Here is a 19,449-nt window from a genome sequence, read left to right as displayed (position 1 = left end):
TCTCAAACATAAGAAGGTGTCTCAACTGGTGTAATTTTATCACTGTGTTATGTGTTGTTCGTTGTGAGCTGTATATTGTGCATTATTTTGGATTGTGGTTTTTCCATTCATTTTTGAAAGTGGTATTTTTGTGACTTTTGTTAGCCATTGCTGGGCTCTTGTGTGAGTTATGGGCACGGTTTAAGAAATAATAAGGGATGTACCTTAATGGTAGAGCACAATCCTGAAGATCCACTGCCAGTCAGTGTAGACAACATTGAGCTCCAGCCTTTCCCAACCAGTGTGCCTCCAGATGTTGTTGGACCACAACTCCCATCAGCCTCAGCCAGCATTGCCAATGGTCAGGAAAGATGGGAATTGTGGTCCAACAACATCTGGAGGCACACTGATTGGGAAAGGCTGAGCTAGACGGACCAATGGTCTGATTCAGTATAAGACAGTTTCCTGTGTCCTTGTGTGTGTCCTTCATTGCCCTTTTTTCAGCAATGTATAAGTGGCAAGCCTATTTCTAGATATAGACCAGTGGTAGCCCATGTGGCCAACAGGGAAGATGGGAGCTGTAGTCCACAGCATCTGGAGGGAACCAAGTTGGGTACCCCTGAATTAGACCCTCATACTTCTTTAGGAATGGGAAATGGAGAGGAAAAGGGGGGAATCCATTGGGGTGGCTGGCAGAAAGCTGCGGCTGAGAGGTGACCCTCTAGGCATGTGACCCTTGAAGACCATGTTCTACTCTGTACCAGTTCCCGGGTTGGCCCTGTCTGTCATTCAGTAGCAATGGAATGGATTATAAGGCCAGGCCCCCCTGAGAGGTGGAGGGCAGGAGGAAGGGCTTTCAAATGCTGTTGCATTTCTGGTTTCACTAAGAAGGCTTACGGGTCTTGAGTCAGAAAAGAGCCTCTGTTCGCTGTTCCAAGACATTGCAGATTTAGTGGGTTGATGTTTGTGATTTTGGGGGATTACGTCGCCGCTTTGCAGTGGATTGTGCAAGATCCAACTCGAAGCCCAGCATAGTGCCTAGACCTGTGTTATGACGAGCAGAAGACGTTTGGAAAGCATTTTGTGTTGAGATTCTTGAGCCCTGTAGGACACAGGAGGGACCGTAGTTCTGTGGTAGAGCATGTGCTGTGCATGCAGAAGGTGCCTGGTTCAGTTCCTGGCATCTTCCGCTATGATTAGGTAACAGCTGATGGGAAAAAGTCATTGCCAGCCAGAGCAGACAACACAAGGCGAGGTGGACCAAGAGTCAGATCCTGGCATAAGGGAGATTCCTGTGTTCCTATGCTAAAATGAAACATGTATTTGCACTGTCCAAAGAGGGCTTGTTTAGCTGTTTCCTGTTTTGAGAGGCAAGTGGGAACTGCAACATTTTGTTGCACAGTATCTTCCTTCCAAAGATGAATGTTCCTAATGAGGGTCCCAGTCAGTCATTCCCTGCAAGTAAGGCATTCCTCCTTCCCCCTTTCCATTTTTCTTTTCCAGCTACTGAGCACGCTCTGTTCTCAATGGGCTGATTTTAGGGGGAGGATTGTTCACCAATTTGTCTTTGTGAAATTATTTTTGTGTGTGTGCCTCTGGAAACCTTGGTTCTCCCTGAGCATGTTGACCCCCCTTCTTTCTCATCAGCCCTGTTTTCATTTCTGACGGCTCTTGCCACCGGAGTTCACTATTAGCGGGAGTGATGATGAATGGCAGACTTCACTTGCAAGATGGAAGTGACGGCGGTGGGGGAAAATACTTTCCCTCTAGATTGTGTTATCAAGAACCCAACTTGCACTTTGCAATTGGAGACTGCTGAAGAAATGTTATTCTCCCTGCTGCCTGTTAAATAAACTGTTGGAGAATTTCTCCTATCCTTAGAGACGTTTGGTGAAATGTTTCCTTCCCATTTCTCTGTCCACAGATAGGCCATTTGCACACAGGTCTCATGCAAAGCATATGCTCTATCATTGAATAACAGCCTTTCTCTGTTTTTTTTTTAAACAAACCAGTTAGGAACGCAGGAAGCTGCCTTATACTGTGCCAGACTACTTGTCCTTCTAGGGTAGTATCGTCTACTCTGACTGACAGCAGCTCTCCTGGGTCTTAGGAAATAATGGATTTCCTCCATTTCACAGAGCCAATGTAGAGCAGGGGTGAGGCACCAAAGGTCCTCCAGATCTTGCTGAACTGTGATTCCCATTTTCCCTGACCATTTGGACAAGGTACTAGCGACGATGCAGCCAGCAACATGTCCTCTTGACCATTGCCCTTCTTGGCTTATTAAAGCTTTCCGAGGAGGCATGACGGAGTGGATCCAGGGTGTGGTCAACATGTCTTTGTGAGAGGGAGTGGTCCCAGCCACCCTGAAAGAGGCAATGATCCAACCACTCCTGAAAAAGCCTACCCTGGACCCATTGTTTTGCAACAACTATTGCCCTGTCGCAAATACTCCCTTTTTAGGGAAGGTGATCGAGAGGTTGTAGGACAGCAATTGCAAGTACTCTTGGATGAAATAGATGATTTTAATGCATTCCAATCTGGGTCAGGCCTGGTTATGGGACTAAATCAGCCTTGGTCACCCTGATGGAGGATCTTTATCAGGAGGACAGGGGGAGTGTGACCCTGTTATTCTTACTTGATCTCTCAGCAGATTTTGATACCATTGATAATGGTATCCTTCTGAGCCGACATGGTGAAATGGGTATTGACGGCACTGTTTTACAGTGGTTCCAATCCTATATCTAGGGTCATTTTCAGAGAATAGCATTGGGTGATTGTCTTCTGGGCTCCTGGCAGTTGTGCTGTGGGGTGTTCCATGGTATCATCTTGTCCCCCATGCTGTTTAACATCTATATGTTAAAGCCCTTGGGAGTGGTCATCAGGAGATGTGGGGCAAGGTCTCAGCAGTACCCTGATGACATCTAGCTCTGTTTCTCTGTAACATCTGAATTGGGAAAGGCTGTGCGAGCCCTAGAGTCCATGGTGGACTGAATCAGGGCCAATAAACTGAGTCTGAATCCTAGTAAGACAGAAGTTCTGTGAGTTGGTGGTTCCCGAATTCAGATAACTGGTCAATTGCCTGCTTTGGATGGGGTTGTACTCCCTCTGAAAGAGCAAGTTCATTGTCTGGGAGTGCTCTTGAATCCATCTTTGTTGCCAGAGGCCAGGTGACCTCAGTGACTAGGAGTGCCTTTTACCAACTTCAGCTGGTAAGACAGCTGTGGTTGTTTCTTGACCAGGATAGTCTGGTCATTGTTGTCCATGCACTGATAACCTCCAAGTTGGATTACTGTAATGCACTCTATGTGAGGCTGCCCTTGAGGTTGGTCTGGAAGTTGCAGCTGGTACAAAATGTGGCAGCATGACTGCTCACTGGGGCAGGGTATCGCCAGCATGTTACCCTGCTGCTGAAATAATTGCACTGGCTGCCCGTTAGCTACCAAGCCAAGTTCAAGGTTCTGGTTTTGGTGTACAAAGCCCTATACAGCTTGGAACCAGGATACCTGAAATATCATCTTACCCCTTACATACCCAGTTGACCACTGTGCTCTGCAGGTGAGGGCCTCCTGCAGATACCATCTTATCAGGAGGTCCACTCTGCACAACATAGGAATTGACCTTTAGTGTTGTGGCACAGATACTTTGGAATTCCCTCCCCTTAAATATTAGACAGGCACCATCTCTGTTATATTTTCGGTGCCTACTGAAGACCTTCCTTTCTCAACAAGCCTGTTAGATAGAGACCTTATCCCAGTCTGCATCTGTGCTGGAATTGCTTTTTAAAGTTGTTTTTAAGATGTTGTGCTTTTAATAAATAAATAAATTTGCCATGCTGGCTGGATCTGATGGGAGTCAGACTCCGGCAACATCTGGAAATGATCAGGTTCCCCATCCCTGGATTAGAGTGATGGACTTTAGCTATGGAGATGAGAGTTCAAATCCCTGCTTAGCCATGAAGCTCACCAGATGATCTTGTGGCAGTCAGTGTCTCTTTCTCTCCCTCTCTCACACGCACACCATGTGAGTTAGATGGCTGAGAGAGTGTGATTGACCCACAGCCCCCAATGAGCTTCATCAGTGAGTGGTGATTTCCTCAGCCCTATAGACCAATGCTCTGACCTCTACACTACACTAACTCAGCCTCCCTACCTCTTCTTGGCCTTTATACAGCCACTTGAAAGGTGCATGGAATAAGGCCTTCAGGCACTTGGGATAATCCCCTGGAAACCTCTCCATCACCATCATGCACTATGTTGTTTCTGGGGATCACAAGTGGGGGGGTGAGTTCTTGCTCTCAGGTCTTGCTTGTGGTCTTCTCATAAGCATCTGGCTAGCCACTATGAGAACAGGATGCTGGACTAGATAGGCCACTGGCCTGATCCAGCAGGGTTCTTCTGGTGTTCTTATGATTAGTAGTTATAAAGTATTATGGTGTTCGAAGCATTTCCATAAATGATCTTGTTGCATTCATTTGTTTAGAAATATGTTTACCCTGCTTGAATGATTTTTGGGGCAGCTTACAACACATCTCAAAAAAATACTGCACCTCAGAGTTACACACACAAGTAGCCCTTAGTCCTCTGGCCAATGGATGGATGCTTCCCTTCTGCTCTGCTGTCCCAAGGTGACTGGCTGAAAGGGGTAGGGTGGCAAGCTCCCTGCAGCTGTTCCTTCACTGCCTGATGAGTGGGGCCAGGTTGGTATTCCTCTTTATTTATCTATCTATTTATTTTCTTACATTTATATCCCACCTTTCTTCCATCCTGGAACCCGAGGCAACATACATACATACAGTGGTTGCTGACCAGCTCCAGGCGCTATTGGATGAAACCGATTATCTAGATCCATTTCAATCGGGTTTCAGGCCCGGTTTCGGCACTGAGATGGCCTTGGTTGCCCTGTTTGATGATCTATGTCGGGAGAGAGACAGAGGGAGTGTAACTCTGTTGATTCTCCTTGATCTCTCAGCGGCTTTTGATACCATCGACCATGGTATCCTTCTGGAGAGGCTTGCGGAGTTGGGAGTTGGAGGCACTGCGTGGCAGTGGTTCCGCTCCTACTTGGCAGGCCGTCTCCAGAAGATAGTGCTTGGGGAACATTGCTCGACACCGTGGGTACTCCAATGTGGGGTCCCGCAGGGTTCGGTTTTGTCTCCCATGCTTTTTAACATCTATATGAAGCCGTTGGGTGCGGTCATCAGGAGTTTTGGAGTGCGTTGTCACCAGTACGCTGATGACGCGCAGCTCTACTTCTCCTTTTCATCTTCCTCAGGTGAGGCGGTCAATGTGCTGAACCGTTGCCTGGACGCGACAATGGACTGGATGAGAACTAACAAACTGAGACTCAATCCTGATAAGACTGAGATGCTGTTGGTGGATGGTCTTTCCAATCAGATGGTGGATACATATCCTATCCTGGATGGGGTTACACTCCCCCTAAAGGAACAGGTTCGTAGTCTGGGAGTCGTTCTAGACTCTTCCCTGTCACTTGATGCTCATGTAGCCTCTGTGGCACGGAATGCGTTCTACCAACTTCGATTGGTAGCCCAGCTACGTCCCTATCTGAGTAAGGAGGATCTTACATCAGTAGTACATGCTCTGGTAACCTCACGTTTGGATTACTGTAATGCACTCTACGTAGGGCTACCTCTGAAGACGGTTCGGAAGCTACAGCTGGTGCAAAATGCGGCGGCCAGACTGCTAACAAGAACGAAGCGGTCTGACCATATAACTCCTGTTTTGGCCCGCTTACACTGGCTTCCAATACGCTTCCGGGCCAAATTCAAAGTGTTGGTATTAACCTATAAAGCCTTATACGGCGCGGGACCTCAATATCTGTCGGAACGCCTCTCCCGCTATGAACCGGCTCGTACACTATGGTCTGCTATGAAGGCCCTCCTCCGGGTCCCGACTCATAGGGAGGCCCGGAGGGCAGTGACAAGATCAAGGGCCTTCTCAGTGGTGGCCCCCGAACTATGGAATAGTCTCTCCCCGAGGAGGTTCGCCTGGCACCGACACTATCATCCTTTCGGCGCCAGGTTAAAACCTTTCTCTACTCCGAGGCATTTTAATTTTTTGTTAATGATTGTAATGTTTGTAATTTGATTTTAGCCTTTGCTGTTTTTAGATTGTAAAATTTGATTTTAGACTGATGTTTTTGTATCATATTGTATTTTATTGTATCTATGTTCACCGCCCAGAGAGCTATTGCTAGTCGGGCGGTATATAAGTTTTAAAAATAAAATAATAATAATAATACATATGGCTTCCAGGCAATCACTCACCCAACCCCAGATCTGCTTAGATTGGTCAAAGTGGTGACCTTTTTGGGAGACAGAGAGTCTCAATTGTCCTTGGCCTCCTGTGGAGATACAAGAAGGCAGTGAAATAGTTTGAACGCCCTCTGGTTGCCGATGCACAGATTCGAGGGTTCATCCCTTTCACCTTAAGCCCAAGGCTGTATAGAGTCCTTGTACGAAGCAACTGCACTCACCTAGACTCATGGTGCCCCACAGCATGGGACAGTCTTACAAACAAACAATCATCTCAGACACAGGATCTTCCCAGAGATTCTTATCTTCTTCTCAGGTGATTTGCGTCTGGTCATCCAGAAAGTCCTGTCCAGATATCCAAATGATGTATTTCCCCGTCTGCTCCATTATTTCTTTAATCTCAAACTAGGTGACTTGAAACACTGCAAGCTGGTTGTACTCCCAGATTTCCTGGAAGGGGAGAGTGGGTAGACAAGTCACTGGCCTTTCGGAACACAATACATTTCATTACATTCTAGGGGGGGGCACTTCAACAACACACTCCAGCAAACTCTAACTTATATAATTATGTAGACCTATATAGGACATACATTATTTATAGGGGCCTACCACAGCAGTAATTTCCTTTCTGGCCTATATTTGTCTCCATTTGCACTGTTTTCATTCCACTGCAGTTCAGTTTCTACCAAACACTACATTATTTATCTCACTGTTGGCTAATTAACATAAGCTACGTAGCTTTCAAAACTATTTACATAACATATGTAATGTACATTCATTTCATTGTAAAGCAAATGTCAAAAAATGTTTTTGAAAGTCATTCATGGTTGCCATAAAGCTAGAAATAACCCACGACTGGTGATCTCACTCTCCTTTCACACTTGAGGGTTGGTGGAACAAAGTGTGGCAACTTGCCTCATGGAGCGACTTACATACAAACTCAGATTGCACAGGGGTATGATTAAAACTGGCTGATTCAACAGAATCTGATGGCCTGTTTTGGTGTTCATGGGTCAAGGGACTTCTACTGTTTGGTCTCCCGAGTCGCAAGTTGGTTTTTTGGCAAAGGTATGTCAGTCCCTGACATTGCAAAAAACTCTTTTGGGGTCTTTGGCTCTTTACCAGCTAATTTTGTATTGCTCTCTACTCTGTGCTATGTACTTTTTCTGATTTGCTATATTTTTTAGTTGTTGTAATTATCTCCCTGTTACCTTATATCCCCTCCCCATTTTTATTGGAAAACCAATAAAGACATATTTGACAAAAGTCATTTATTACATATTGTTTGCAAACTTGAAAACAACTATGTGAATAAATTCCAATCATATTCGCTTAACGGATTTCCATTCTAGATTGCAGGTGAACACACAAATTGCTGCAATTTCTGCTTTCTTTTCTGTCTAAATTGAAATTCTCTGGCATCCCTAATCCCGGCTGGTGGCAGAGGCCACAATGTGCTTCCCTTCAGGCCAACTTTGTTTACAACAGAGCTTATTGCAGATGGAAGGCTGCAGTTAAAAGTGCAGATCTGAATCTGGAACATACACCCCTGAATTTAAACCTCCGACTTAGAGCCACTGCACCACATCCCTTCTCCTAAAGCAAATGCTCACCTCTGTCTCAATATGTGATGGTTTGCCCAGCATCAGCAACCCAGCTTTGAGGTCATGTTTTCTTCTCTTCTGCTTTTCCTAGAAAAACCACCTCAGATGAAAGCAACAAACAGCCAGCCCAAGGGGTAACTCACGCAGTTGCAGAGCCAACACACTCTCCGATCTGGGAGGAGACCGTGACTGCAGAAATCGACACAGTGAAGGCAGATGAAGAAGGTGTGGGATGCAATAGAGGGTGCCACAAAGCTTTCACTGTGTGGGTGCTGGGAATGAATCTAACACAGGGCTGTGTATTGCTAACATTGCATGCCAAGTTGAGCCACATTGCACCTTCTCCAAGTTTCAACTTGTATCCATAGTTTTGAGATGCAGCCTGATCTATTTTGGAGCTGGCCTGTGTCTTTCCAATTTGATTTGTTATTTGGGATTGAATTAGATTTGATAAAAACAAATTTCACTATAATGGGGAATCCAAATTGGCTATCACTGTTCCATTTCACAGAATTGGATAAAATTTGCAGAAATGGTCATTGAACAAATTTTAAAGTGATAGCCAAGCTATTCCCCCTAAAGCACTGCTCTTCAACCTTGGGTCCCCAGATGTTGTGGAACTACAACTCCCATCATCCTTGGCCATTGGCTAAGCTGGCTGGGGTTGATGGGGATTGTAGTCTGACAACATCTGGGGACTCCTGGTTGAAGAACAATACCCTAAAGGGCAACATTTACAGTACAATATGAATCCTAGGGGGTAATGTGGTGGGGAAAAGACCATGGATATCCAGAAGAGATTGGGGTGGGGATGATGTCACCTGCCCCAGCAAGGACCCTCTTACCCCAAGGGTCATTGGTGATGGGTGAGTTTCAGTCTCCCCCCAAAATGGATTTTTGGGGATACAGACTGCTTCTTTGGGAACAAGATCTCTCTGTTGGAAGAAAGGGGTTGGAGAAAACACCATGAATCTTCAAGAAAGGCTGGGGTGGAGAAAATATCACTTTCCCATAGGGATAAGTGAGAAATTCAATTCAGTTTGCATTCCAAGCCAAATCTATCAAATTCACTATTTCCAGAACAATATGAGAACCAAAACACAGCCATCCTTCGACTTCATTGAAATTTGCGATGCAGTTCATCAACCAAACAATGCTTGCAAAAATGCATATATTAGGGGGAAATTTGCATAATAATGAATATATGAGTGAAAATGGCCTACAGAAATGCATTATATGGTGAGAAATTGTTTGCAAAAATGTGTGTGCTAGTCAAAACTCCCTACAAATAGGAAAAATTTGTATTAAAATGCTGGAGAATTTTATGAAGTCTTTTTTTTAAAAAAAATCACAAATTGCTGCAGAAATGCGGAGAACTGAATTTAAGACTGGAAAAATTAGAAACTGAGAGAACTGAAATTGGCAGATCTCTCCATCTCTTGGGACTTTAGAGAGCCCCTGATCCAACTCAAGACACTTTGTGTCTCAGCTCAGTCTGACGTGGGCGTGTAAAAGCCTCACTCAAATCATACCCTTAGCGTGTACCATGTACTCTGCTTTCTGATATAACCAGTGAATGTTCACCATGAGGAAGGAAAGGAATTCTCCCAATAGGTTGGGGGATGGGGCTTGACAAAAAAAAATATCGTCTGAATTTTTTTGGCTCATTTTATACCAGGTGAGACTCTTTTGGGTTGTATCCAGCTGAGTGCTACTTAAAGTAAACCCATTACAAATGAATGGACCCAAGCGAGTCATGTCCAATCTCAACGGGTCTACTCTGAATAGGACTAGCACTGGGTACAGCCCATTCATAGATTGGAATAGTAGTAGATGAAAGAAGCAATGGGCAAAGTGAGGAAGACTGGAGGGTGTTAAAGCCCATTGCATTGTTAAAATGGTATTAAGCAAGGATCTATAGTGGCACCTGAAATTTGCCTCCCTATTCACATCTGAGGGTTATGGGGGGAGGTTGCTGAGTATTATCAGTGGGCATTGGAATTCTTCACCAGTTGAGGCAGAGTCTGGAACAGAAAATTCTCAGAAATGTTATTGGAAGATTATTTTCTGAGACATTATAGCCCAACTCTGGACCAGCATCTTGTTTTGCACAGTGGCCAACCAGATACCTGCAAGAAGCCCACCAGCATGGCATGGAAGCAATAGCTCTCCTGTACTATTGCTCCCCTGCAACTGGTATTTAGTGGTGCACTGCCTCTGAATATGGAGGCTTCATGGGGTTGTAACCAATGTTAGTCTTACTCAGAGTAGAGACCCACTGAAGTTAATAAACTTGTGTAACTTAGGTCCATTCATTTCAGTGGGTCTCCTTGAAATAGTTGGAAACAACCCATGGTGTCTAACAAAAGGCTGATGGAAGTTGCCTCTATGAATTTTGTCTAAGCCAAGGATAGCTAACGTGGTGCCCTCCAGATGTTGTGGGACATAAACTCCCACCATTCCTGATCGTTGACCATGCTGGTCGGGGCTGATGGGAGTTGGAGTCCAACCATATCTGGAGGGCACCAGGTTGACTAACCCTGATCTGTGCCCCTTTTCAAGCTAGTGGCCGTCGCTGTATACAGGTGGGCCCCGCTTATACAGCAGGTTCTGTTCCGGACTGCCGCCGTACAGCGGAAATCGCCATAAAGAAAAAACCCATTGAAAATAATGGGACACGTTGCGAGAAAATGAAACGAAAATGTTGCAAAATGTCACAAAAGCACAAAAATGGCCTTAAAACGGGGAATTTCCCCTCACTGAAAGCCGCCGCATCAGCGGAATGCCGGAAAACGGAATGCCGGTAAGCGGGGCCCTACTGTATTGCCACAGCCCATTCTATCAATGAATTCTGTGTTATGCAAATAATTCTTTTCTTTGGTCTGCCCTGAGTCTCCTGCCAATCAGTGTCATTCAGTGTCCTAAACTAGTATCATGGGACAGAAAAGAAAAATGTTCTCCATCTATTGATGAACCACTGCCATGTCTTCACCTCCCTGTACTGAAAATCCTCAAATGTTGCCAATATTTCCCAAGACGGAGTTTCTTCAATCCCTCAGTCATTTTGCTTGCCCTGTTCTGCTCCCTTCTCAGCTCTACAATATTCTTTTTGAGATGGGAGCAACCAGAACTGTACAATAGTATCCCACATATGGATGCACTATATATTTTATATAAGGGCTTTTACAATATTGGTTGGTTTTGTTTTCAGTCTCTTTCCTAGTAATCACTAGCATGGAATCTGTCTGGTTTTATCCCCATAGCTGCAGGGGTTACTGTTTTCACTCTCTTTAAAAAGCTGAGATGAAATTCAGTGTTATTCATACTAAGAGTAGACCCATTGAAATCAAAGGACTCAAGTCCATTTATTTCAATGGATCTACTCTAACATAAGTGGATATCACCCTTTGCTTGCCTCTAGTCCAAGCTTATGTTTGCATACAGGGGTGTAGTCATTCAGCATCTAAGGCAGGTCTTAAACCCCTTACTTTTTTGGGAGCCAGGTCCCAGCAGGGTCCCTATGTCTCCAGCATCCTATGAGCCAATCAGCATGGAAGGGGAGTGTTTTGGCCTCTGAAAAGAGTCTTCTAGAATGCTTCCATGGCCTTTCCTGCTTTGTCTTAACCCAACAAAAAAGCCCCCAGAGAAACAGTTTATGTGTCTGTGTCCGTGTGGGGAAACCTATGCACCCAGCAGTCTCCCATGTCTGTGTTTTTCCTTATTGCAATAGGGCTTTCTGAGTCAGTTATGCAGGCCACAAAGAGTGTCAGTTGCAAGTAAGCCTTTATTAGTTCCTACTTCAAAAAGCCAAGACAAGGTTTGGAGAGAATTCTGTAACTACAGAAGAACAGACAGTGAATTCTGATAATGGCATTCCATCTACATCATCAGGTAGTTTGGCAGCAGCAGGAGATAAACACATGGACACTGAATTCACTAATTCAAGCAATATTTCTGACAGTGAGAAAGGGCAGCCAAATGGCAACAGTGATAGAGAAGCAGAAAGCGATATTCAAGCCTGGCCAGATTATTCTATAATCTAGAAGTTTGTTAATCTTAGAAGGGGGCAAGGCTGTGACTATCATGAAGGGGTCCTGCACTTCTGAATTTGCCACTGCACTACTGTTTCCATAATATTGTTTCTAGCCATAAGGACTAAAAACATTATTTTAAAAAGGAAAGCTGAGATGCTTTGCGTATGGGATCCTACCCCTGATACAAAAACGTATGCTCAGAATGTCCTTGCAGAGCTCTCATTTACACACACACAAAAGGATTCTCTCCCCCCCCCCCTTTCTTCCAGCTTGGTTGCCTACCTGATGGGGAAACGATTGATCGTTGATAATTCAGACATTTTCCCAAGGCAGTAGCTATGTGCCCTGGTGACTTGATCTTTATTGTTCCAAGCTGAGCATTGTTATGTGGGTAATCATAATAATGCTTAATGGAATTAGAGCTTGCAATTAGATTAACTGCAGACTGGAGAAATGAAGCCAGCGGCAGCCAGTCATAAGCACTCCGCATAATTCCATTACAGCTGTTGCTTAAGTGAAATAAAGCAGCATTTGATATACTTCTCTACCTATCTTAGCCCGGAATGGCTGAGAAAGACAGAGTCTGTATTCTTTCAGGGTCAGGCCCTTAAATGGTGTAAATCAAATTCAGAGAGGAGCCATTCATTTGGGCCAGGGGTGAGTATGCAGGAAGAAGCTGACTGCATGAATACTTTTTCTTTTGTCTTGCAGCCTCCATCTCCATTCTTGAATAATTAAGCCAGTTTAGGCCATTGATTAAGGACCAATTCAGATAACACTTTCAGAGGGCCAAAAATGTGGGTTGCAAATTGAGTGTGTGATGAAGTGTCACCTGATTGCTTCATTATGTACCCAGGTAGCCAGTCAGCCTGTGACCGAACCGAAGGAGTACATTTACCATAAGAGATGATGGTGTCAGTTTTGTTGAGTGTTATGGACCAAAATGCAATGCCACAGATTAAGAGCGAGCTGATTGCCCTTCTTTTAATTAGGGGGAAAGTTCCAAATTAGAGGTGAATGGGAAAATGCATAGCCTCTTATGGGGAGGAATTGTAGCTTAGTGGCAGAACGCATGCTTTGCATGAAGAAGGCCCCAGGTTCAGTCGCTGGCATCTCCAGTTAAAATGATCTCAGGTTGCAGGTGATAGGACAGAGACCTCTCTCTGCCTGCGACTCTGGAGAGATGCTGCTAGATAGAGTAACGAATACTAGGCTAAATGAACAAGTTGTCTGACCTGGTATAGGGCAGCTTCCTAGTTTTCTAATATCCAAGAGAAGTATTTTCAAAAGGATGCTTTTGTTTCATTTTGTAAAAAGATTATATGAACTAAAATGTAGATTGAGCAAAGACTAAAGTGCTTATTTTGTCTTGGGGCATTGCTGTATGAGAAGAGGTTCTCCTCCTTGCATTGTCCACTTCTAAAGGCTTGGCGAGGGGACCCAGCTCAGCAGAAGAGCACTGACTTTGCATGCAGAAAGTCTTGTGCTAAATCTCAAGGCCCTTGTGAAATCCCTGGCATCTCCAGTTTAATTAAGAGTCAAACAGCAGACTTTGGTCTGACACATTAGAGAGCTGCTGCCAGTCAGAGTAGTCCATCCCATAGGCTAAAAGCATTCTCTCTCTCTCTCTCTCTCTCTGGGCCAACCACCATTGTTCCCTATCAGGCAATGGCATAAGAACATAAGAAAAACCAGTGGCTCATCTAATTCAGTATCCTGTTCTCACAGTGACCAAGCAGGTCCCCATGGAAAGCCCACAAGCAGAACCTGAGTCTCCCCTCCTGTGGCTTCCGACAGCTAGTATTCAGAGTAGAGATATGAAGGCGTGGGGGGGGAATGGAAAAAAATAGGTGTATGTTTTTTTTCTTCTTTTTTGTATAATTTTTTGGGAAGCAACTGGATTTATTGGAGGAGGGAAGAAAACCTTCTGTTAACCCCCCTACACACAAAAGATCCAGTTATTTTCCTGGGCCTTCACATCTCTAATTCAAAGGCATACTGTCTCTGATAGTAGAGACAGAACGTAGCCATCAGGGTTCATAGCCCTGATAGCCTTCTCCTCTGTGAATTTGTCCAATCCTCTTTTAAAGCCATCCAAGTTGATGGCCGTTGCTGCCCCTTGTGGAAGCAAATTCCATAATTTAACTAGGTGCTGTAAGAAGAAGTCCTTTCTTTCCTCTGGCCTGAATCTTCCAACATTCAGCTTCATTGGATGTCCATGAGCTCTAGTGTTATAACAGAGGGAGAAAAACACTTTGCTGTCCATTTGTTCCATGCCATGCATAATTTTATACACTTCTATCACATCTCCTCTTACTCACCTTTTCTCTAAACTAAAAGGGCCCAGATGCTGTAACCTTTCCTCATAGGGGAGTCGCTCCATCCCCTTGATCATTCTGGTTGCTCTTTTCTGAACACTGTCCTGCTCTACAGTATCCTTTTTAAGGTGAGGTGACCAGAACTGTACACAGTATTCCAAGTATGGTCACATCATACTATAATGGCATTATGGATACTGGCGGTTTTAGTTTCAATTCCTTTCCTATTGATCTGTAGCATGGCATTTCCTTTTTCACAGCTGCCGCACACTAGTTTGACATCTTCACCAAGCTTCAGTTTCAATTGAGTGCTGTGGGCGCCAGTCAAAAATGACTGTCATAGGGCCTTGGCAGAACACAAAATGTCTGCCACATCTAAAAGAGCAGAAAAAGAGATATGACAAAATGGTGTGGGCATGCCTTTCCATCACTGGAGAAAAGGCACCTATAATCAGCTACTGCTGTGCTCGCTCATAGAGAAAAGCTCTCTGTACCTCTTCTCTGCTGAGAACAGAAAGGAGGGAGGGTGTCCAATCCTGGCATCCAATGAAATGTGAGCATGTTTTGGGGGGTCAATGTTGGAGAGGCTGAGCCATTGCTAATAGAAACTGAGCAGGAAGAGCTCACCCATTGTCAGGTCCCAACTGCAGATGTCCTCGTTGGGGGAGTCCTCATGACAGGAAGACCAGGAGACTCCAGTCTTGAACCCAACCCTGGGTCAGGCTCCATCTGGGGATGAGGAGCCAGGGTCTTGTGATGAGGCTGCAGAAGGCCCTTCTGCACCCAGGGAGAGTTTGGCCTCTGACGTTGAGGCTGAATGGGTCCCAAGACCAAGAGAGATGTGTCACCTCAAATGCCAGCTGGAGACCCAGCCCACCTGGAGGGGTGCCCGACTGCAAGCCCAGACTCCTCAGGAGTAAAGGTCTAGCTGAAGGTGATTAATAGGACACAGCTGAGGTCTGGGGTGCGATCCCAGCAGCTCCAGCATAACAACCCAAGTGCTAGGCTGGAACAATGTTTATGCACCAGCTCTGTACTTGACTTGTCTGCTGATGTCCTGTTGACTCCAGACCTGACCCTGGTTCTGCCTTGCCCTTGATCTGCTCTGCCCCCAGATGGCGTAGATTTTGACCTTGGACTGCTCTGACCATGCTTCTTGTCTAATCCCTTTTGGCATTGCTGTGGGCTCTGTTTGGGCTCAGCTTTTGGACTGGCTCTGGATACTGCCTTGGTGTTGCTCTTGTCTGTGTTATTGTTGGGAAGTCTCCTGTCTTCTCAGGAACCTGGTGAGAACAGGTCACGTATGGTGGATTTCTGAAGGGAATATTTACTCCGACCTTTTGCAGGCACCACAGCAGATATTGGTGAGCACACTGGTGCCTGTGGGTGCCATGTTGGTGACTCCTGACATAGAGTATCCAGGCCTGGTCATGTTATTTTGCTACCTGAGACAGATAATTCCACAAGTGCCTCTCCCCCTCCCTGGCACAAAAAAGAAAGCAGAAAAATGGCACATTTAAAAACCATTTGGTGCCCTTTTGTGATGCCTAAAATTAGTCATTTGGAGCTTCTGTCCCACTCTGCCCAATGTTAGAGCCTGCTATGCTTTCTGGGCTGTTGGGAGGAAAGGACCTTAGCTCAGCAGCAGACCATTAGCCTTGCATGCAGAAGGTCCCAGGTTCAATTACTGGCATCTCCAGGTAGGGCTGGGAGAGACTCCTGCCTGAAACCCTGGAGAGCCACTGCCAGTCTGTGCAGACAATACTAAGCTAGATGGACCAGTGGCCTGACTGAGTATAAGGCAGCTTCCAATGTTCCTTTACAGAAATGCAGAATGCGTGGACTTTTTTATTTTTATTTTTGCAGAGGTGATGCCGGCAAAGGAGGAGTTAAATTATTCTGCCACACAGAAAGGATCTGTCATTGGGCTAAGGGAAAGGGTAGGCAAGGTGCTGAGCAGAGTTACATTATTTTTTTTTCTTCGACAAAATTGTAATAACTGTGATGGTTGCAAGCCAACATTGCCGTGATCTCCTGGAGTGTAACTGAAGTCAGGAGCAGCTTGAGGTTGGCATTGCATCGAGACCAGAAATGCTAAGGAGGGAGGGTGGAAATGAGAAAGAAAGAAAGAAAGAAAGTGTGTGGTGGGCGGTTTGTTAGCAGAGGGACGGCTGCTGTTCAGGGGTCTGTTCAGTAGCTGTTGCTGTGGTGATCCTCCCTCCCCTCACTGATGGGGTCACGTAGAAAGCAAGTTGCTGTTAATGAAGAGGGAAGGAAAATTCTATTCTTCCATTGTCATGTCTCCCATGAGCCTCGCCCCCTCTTTTTTTTTAGTCCAAGAGACTTGAGGTACAAAGGATAACAAGGAAGGAAGAATTCTGTGGGAGGGATTAATGAGATGCGTTGGCATTATGGAGAACATACTGAGACACAAAAGCAACAGCTTTATCCTGACTCCGGACTTCCTAATGAGGTCAGATCCAAGCTCCACCAGAGCTTAACCAAGCTGTTCTGCAAGGTTGGCATGGAGCCTTGCATGTTGTTATTGCAAGTTGCCTCTTCCTGCTCTCCTGGTGGTAATCCAGATGGTGCTGCTGAGCCTAGCATGGCCTCCCTGCCCCTCAAAGCACACCTTGAAGTGGAGTGCTTGGCTTTCATCTCAGATTGGCACCCACGAACCCATCAGACCACACCAGATCAACAATTCAGAAAGATCATGTCTACTGGAGCATGCTGAAAGGAAAGACCTCCTGTTTATTTCATGGCTTGCTATGTTTATGCATTCCCTTTCTCCCCAAAGCACTTGACTGGGGAAGGGCCATAGCTCAGTGGCAGGGCATCTGCTTTGCACACAGAAGGTCCTAGGTTCAATCCCCAGCATCTTCCCAGAAAGCTGGGAATATTCCCTGCCTGAAATCCCAGAGAGCTGCTGCCGGTCAGGGTAAACAATACTGAGCAAGATGGACCAATGCTGTGACTTAGTATAAGGAAGCTTCCTTTGTCCCAGCATTTGCCTCATTAGTCATGCCCATCACACAAGTGCCAGGGAAAAGGGCCTGTTGTGAATGTCTACTAAATCTGAAGCCCAATTGGCAAATACTCGCAACAGAGCCTTCTCGTAGTGGCCCCTAGACTATGGAATGCCCTCCCTGTGAGGTAAGATTCCCATTTTTAGATGACTCCTGAAGACCCATCTTTTTATACAAGCATTTGGCTAAATTTCTATCCCTATGTTTTGATGTTTTTAAGGATTCTATGCATTTATTTATGTATGGTTTCTTTGTATGTTTTTGTATTTTTACATTTCTGTGTGGTTTTTATGTATGCTTTGCAATTTTAAATCTTTGTAATCCACCTCAGATGAGTGCCAGTGTGGTGTAGTGGTGGTGTTGGACTACGGCCCAGGAGACCAGGGTTCGAATCCCCACATAGCCATGAAGCTCACTGGGTGACCTTGGGCCAGTCACTGCTTCTCAGCCTCATGAAAACCCTATTCATAGGGTCGTCATAAGTCGGAATCGACTTGAAGGCAGTACATTTACATTTAATCCACCTCAGGACCCACATTCAGTGTGAGAGATGGACAATAAAAATAAACTTTCATTTCCATTTTCAACTAACAGTTTGTCATTTGATGCAAACCCAGAGGAGCCATGGTTAGTCTTAACCCATGGTTTCTGATCACGGCTTGCCTCCCTAAATCTTAATTAAGATTAATCACATTATTATTATTATTATTATTATTATTATTATTATTATTATTATTATTGGCAGTTTATACTTCAACAGAATAGCTTCCAATCTAAAAGACATGAGGCAAAAGGAGTAAGGAATGGGGAGGAAAGAGGAAAACGTAGGTACTGGCTAAATGGCCACCTCAATTCACTACCCCTATTTGCGGGAGGCTGGTATGGGGATTTGTTTCTAAGATTTCCAGAATGTGCGATTCTCAACCTCCAAAACTGTTACAGAATGTCAGGAGGTGCTGGATCAGTGTGCTGTTCCCCCTAGTGGTGAACCTTTGAACTGCAGGTGGCAGCTTTGCAGTGAAGTACCTTTAGGCCCTGGACTGACACCCCCAACTCAGGCTGGTGATTGCATCCTCCTGGACAGGAAGAATTATAAGAGGTCTTCCTGTTCCAGATGACCCTTTCTTGAGCAGTAAAAGTCTTCTTGAGCTCTGGTGTGGTCCTCGTGTCCTTGGTTATTCTTCAGTCCTGACTTCTGACTGGTTTCTCAACCCTGCATCCTGGTTTGCTTTGTGGTTCTGATTTACTCTTGAGTCCTGACTGGCTTTGTCCCACCCTACCTGGTTCCCAATTCCTGGCTCAGCTCAACCTGACACAGGGGGAAGGGCAGCTTACTGTGTCAGTTGCTGCAGCCTTTTCTTCATGCTTTTTAACAGTTTAAAGCAAGGGGCAGTCCCAGTTTTCCCTGAAACCATCTCCATCTGCCCCACACTTGACATATTATTTTGTTTATTATTTATTTAACAAAATGTATATACCGCTTTAATGTAAAGATCTCTTAAGTAGTTTACAAAAAACCATTAAAATTATCAATAAAACGGTTAAAAACAAGTAATCAAAAACATATTTAAAACAACTAAAATAGCTATTAACTAAAAATAAAAACAGGTAAAGCATCTCTGTGTCTAGAAAGGCTTAATATGTGATGGCAGGTAAGGATGTGACTCCAAAGGAACAAGCAGGAGCTTAAAGTGAGCTCCCAATTGTTCCATTGCAAGCAGGGCTCACTGTCAGTGCAGCTAGTGCCAAAAGTGAACCTCTTTGAAGGTGCACTTAAGCTTTCAAAGGGACCCACTGTTTTGCCCTTTTGCAGGCATGGTTTGGATTCAAACCACACTGCAAATGGACTTCAAAGGGGCTCACTTTAACTCCTGAACAGCTTTTAAGGTGTCATCTAACATCATAATGGAGTTAGGTGATTGATGGGTGGGTTGCCTGTGCCACTGTCAGAACTGGTCCACAGGGAGTGGGGAAGATGAGGGTCTGTCCCACCAACTAGTTCCATTTTCCAGTCCTGGGTTTAAAGCCCTCTGACAGCAGGAGCAGAGCTCTGGCTGCAACCCCAATCTCAGAGTGCCTCAGAAATTATGCTAGCAAGGAGGCATCACCACCAAAATCAGTGGCTTTTCAGTTGTCATTATTAACAAATGAAGAGGAAGTTGCCATCCCAATGCAGCAAGCTCTTTTTCCCTCCTTGAACCCCTGAAAAAA

At 45.0% G+C, this 19,449-nt stretch overlaps 1 protein-coding gene and 1 long non-coding RNA gene across 3 annotated transcripts in view; one reads left to right on the top strand and one right to left on the bottom strand.

Moving 5' to 3' along the window:
• Positions 1-6,275: 6,275 nt before the first annotated feature.
• Positions 6,276-12,255, bottom strand: LOC133369920 (uncharacterized). The gene is made up of 3 exons (XR_009759018.1): positions 12,174-12,255; positions 7,867-8,046; positions 6,276-6,703 (listed from the first exon to the last, which is right to left on the bottom strand). It is a non-coding gene; the product is annotated as an uncharacterized LOC133369920 (long non-coding RNA).
• Positions 8,008-19,449, top strand: part of CCDC33 (coiled-coil domain containing 33) — a 181,491-nt gene continuing 170,049 nt past the window's right edge. For both annotated transcript variants that reach the window (XM_061595008.1, XM_061595007.1), the window contains exon 1: positions 8,008-8,082. The gene's annotated coding sequence lies outside the window, so the exon portion shown is untranslated. The remainder of the gene's footprint in view (positions 8,083-19,449) is intronic.

This window comes from Rhineura floridana, chromosome 14 (assembly GCF_030035675.1).
Source record: "Rhineura floridana isolate rRhiFlo1 chromosome 14, rRhiFlo1.hap2, whole genome shotgun sequence".
Taxonomy (NCBI): Eukaryota; Metazoa; Chordata; class Lepidosauria; order Squamata; family Rhineuridae; genus Rhineura; species Rhineura floridana.
The sequence above is the reverse complement of the archived record's forward strand: the minus strand, read 5'-3'. Positions and strand labels throughout refer to the sequence as shown.